The sequence below is a fragment of the Topomyia yanbarensis genome, chromosome 3 (assembly GCF_030247195.1).
Source record: "Topomyia yanbarensis strain Yona2022 chromosome 3, ASM3024719v1, whole genome shotgun sequence".
NCBI classification, from domain to species: domain Eukaryota; kingdom Metazoa; phylum Arthropoda; class Insecta; order Diptera; family Culicidae; genus Topomyia; species Topomyia yanbarensis.
In genome coordinates this window covers 190,405,535-190,409,437 of record NC_080672.1, presented here as the reverse complement: position 1 = coordinate 190,409,437, position 3,903 = coordinate 190,405,535, and the positions used below count along the sequence as shown (strand labels likewise).

The 3,903-nt window shown below is 39.2% G+C and overlaps 1 long non-coding RNA gene across 1 annotated transcript; it reads left to right on the top strand.

Annotated features, from left to right (window-relative positions):
* Window positions 1-1,689: 1,689 nt before the first annotated feature.
* On the top strand, window positions 1,690-3,545 carry LOC131691776 (uncharacterized). Its single transcript, XR_009305851.1, has 3 exons — window positions 1,690-1,895; window positions 1,954-2,597; window positions 2,657-3,545. It is a non-coding gene; the product is annotated as an uncharacterized LOC131691776 (long non-coding RNA).
* The last annotated feature ends 358 nt before the right edge of the window (window positions 3,546-3,903 follow it).

The following is a 3,903-nucleotide window of genomic DNA, read 5'->3' as shown; positions in this document are numbered from 1 at the left end:
AACATAGAGCATTGCATGAAAATGTATAACCTCACTTTTCTGACAGTTCAGTGTGCTTGTTTACCTAAGACTTGTTTACATGGACTTTTAAAATTTACATTACTTGAATACTTTCGATGCTCTTTGAAAGACTATCAACTCAAGAGGGATGAGGATTGGAACAATGGGAACCTGGTGCCACATTATGCAACCAATTCTAATCGACCTTTTCACACAAGCTTGAATACAATAAACCTTTCGTTTCGAGATGCGTAATGTCACCCCTGGTTCATACATTGACCAATCGGCGCTGGATGCAAAACCCGGTGGCATATGCTGAATCGTAAGATCATGCATTGGGCTATAAAACGATTGCTTTCTGGATGATGGATAAGGATTTGTACACATTTCCACATAGATCTTTCATTAGGGCCTAAATCGCAAATGTAAAAAAACTGCGTTTTCGCTATTATGATATTATGCAACAAAAATACTACAAGATTGAGATGAAAATTAGTTAAAATGGTTTTTAGTTCGATTTATAATTAAAGAAAACAAAACGGCGAAACATACATTTTCTTCAAGGTTTCGACTTAGACCCTTCTTCTCATATAGAATATAAAGGCTAAACTTACAACCGAGCGTACGGTTATTATACACAAAATTATTCTTTAAACGGCGGTTCTATTATATAAATGATAAGCAATATCTACTATAATCATGTCTACTCGACAGTTGTTGCACATAAACATTTGAATATTTTGATATTTTCATGAAATTTGAAGAAGGGATGTACACGCTCTTTCATTTACATTGGGTTTCTATGCGCCCATTTGATGCGCCCTATTAAAAGTTATACTGTCAAGCTCGCCCATTTACCCAGCCCTACCCAGCATCAGTTTAGCCCATTTACCGCGCCCTTCTGAAAATTATGTAAACGGTTTAGCCCTTTCGCAAATGGTGGTTGCTGAAGTGCGAAATCACGACTGGGATGCAAATTGGGCGTAAGCATTTTTTTAGTTTCTACCCACTAAAAGCATATAGGAATTAAATTCTTTGTTATATTGTCATAAGGTTCAACCAAAGATGCTTCCGGAAAAACATGACCATAAAGTAATTTATACCTACAATAAAAACTATTTAGAAAAGCGTTGCCGAATATTGATACAGACTTTTCTCCATTTGAGTACATTGCGACTTAGGCCCTAATGAAAGATCTGTGTCGATTTGTTTGTTTGTTCACCAGTCACAGGTGGAGGAAAACAAATCGAAAATAGCTTTTCGGTCGGATTTTTTTTTATGATGGAACCTAACCAACCGGTATAGACTTATCCAGCTGCGTTGGTACTGTGCCGTTTTGACGTTTGGATTGGGAGGAAAACAAACCACTCCTGCCCGGTCAAACCATTCGGAATTTGATTCGGAATCCTGAATGGAGTCAGTATGGATTCCAAATCAAATGCAACAACCGTTTGATTCATTTGATTTGGAATCCATAATGGCTCCATTCAGAAATCCGAACCGGTTCCGGAATGAGTTTAACTGGGTGGGCTTAAGGGGAGGGCGGTAGTATAAAATTGCGAGATCTTGGTGTGCGGTATTTCAAACGTCAGACAACTACACAGTACGTCTCATGAATAAGTTTTACATCGACACAGAGCATTTCAACACCATTATAAATACTTCAGTCGAGCTAATTCGAACGTTTAAATTGGCCGAGTTTTATGTATGTCAGCTGGAGGAAAACAAAACCCCAAAAGTGTGTGTGAAAGGAATTGCATAGAACTCTACAGCGACAAGGTCTACCCTAAAAAAGTTTAGGCAGACTTCAATTGGACAAAAAATGATTAGAACGGGAATTTGAAAAATATTTAATTCTCTTGTATTGTTGGACATACAAAACGGCGATGAACACGGTATGGATTTTAGTTGCATTTCTCGCTCACTTGTTTATGTACTTTCTCACATTCACAGTTAAGTGGCCACATTCCTCCCACATCTCCGACAGGTGTGGTTTCTGCGCTGGCCTATGTAAAGCACTCTTTCGGCGCGTGCTTGCCGTTACGGAAGAACGAAAGGAACAAATCAGGTGCACCCTGACGATGCCAAATTTCTCCATTGCCTTGCTAGTGCAATCTAACTACATTACATGTTACAAACGCCGCCGAACCCTTATACACCATCTAATTATTTCCGAAAGCTGCTTTCAGATTTGGCCTAGCGCGGAAGAAGTTGACATCCAAGTGGATCCAGAGACAGTACACGAGGACGCGGACGATGAGCGATCAGATATCGAAAACGCTGTGGAAGACGCTGATGAATTAAACATTTTCCTTTGGAACCAAAAACCGAAATGCGCATCAAGGGAGAGAATGGGAAGATTTACGTTATTAGCGGGATGGGAGAGGAAAAAGTTGAAATGGGTGATTTGCAGAGCGTTTTCGTCGATTTATGGATCCGGATCGCAACATGAAACAAAATAGTTCAAAGGGAGAAAAGGAATCTGCTGGTTTGCCGCTAAAGAAGGATCGTTCATTACCCATTCGGAATCGATGTTCATATTGTAATAGAGTTTGCGGACAAGTACCTGATGACGACGCACATTCGATGGCACACGAGTAGGTTAAGGTTTTACTTATTTTCTTTTCTGTAAATTCCAATTATATACTGTTTACAGTTACAGGTAAAAAGCCCTTCAAATGTGTCCCCACTGTTCGAAAACATTCACTCAATCGATAACGCTGAAGATACACGTCAGGTTTCACACCCGGGAAAAAAAAAAAGAAAAAAAAAACATGAGAATTTGCATGCCACCGGGAAACTGTTCTATTGTCGCGATTGTGGTAAAAAGTATAACACATATGTGTCCAAACGCAAGGTTTCTAATACAAACGTAAAGGAAAAGATGTACTCGTGTAAAATATACAGCCAAACATTCAAGCATCAGCAAAGCAGGGTGTACCACATGAGCAACAAAACCAAACACAAACGGTTCGACAGAGGTTTTGAGAGATCTGAAGACGGACGAAGGAGAGGGGATTTGACGAAGCTAAAATAACTTTCTCGTTCCCAAATTGTTAAAGCTACCAAGCACAACACCGGACTACTTGAGCAATTTGTCCTGAGCATGTTTTTGGCAAGTGGTGAGGATAGTGTATCCGTTTATTGGGTAGTATTTGGCGCACCAACATTAGTAGCGTAAATATCCAGCGCCAGACGCAGGTTCCGTTTGATGGATTCGATGGAATCGCTATCGACAGACTCTTCATCATCTCGACTTCCATGAGCTCATTCAGTACTTTATGATAAAATAACAATAGTCTAGACAGGCTACGGTCCGACCCGGATGTAGAATTCAACTAGATACATTCGACAATAATACCACGCAAGACTGGCAGTATACTCGACTGCTGTATGCTTTTCAAGAGCAGCTGATTTTTGGTGAACTATCGGAAAGGATTCAAACGAAATGGCATTTGCTTACATTTCAGCATGTATCAAACAATTGAATTCAAATAGTTTGTACCTTTCCGAATTATTTGAGGCATGATTTTCCTGGAAAGACAAATACCAACAGTATCAAAATAGCGCCGATTTTTTTTACATGGCGAATGAATTTTTTAAAGTCACGTAAATAAAACAATCAATCAATCAGCCGAATTTCAAACCTTAACATTTTTTCGTTTTGGCAACAAATTCTGTCAAAACACATCAGTTTCGCGTACGGCGTATTTTGCTATCCTGAATGAGCAAAGCACGTTTGTCAAACTTCTCCATCAACAAGTTTGACAAATTTCTCTATTAACAAGTTTGACAAACTTCTCCATCAACAAGTTTGACAAAATTTTCTATCGACAAGTTTGACAAACTGCAGCGTTACGCTGTTTGAAGTTTTAACAAACTGGTCAGTACACTGTTTGACAA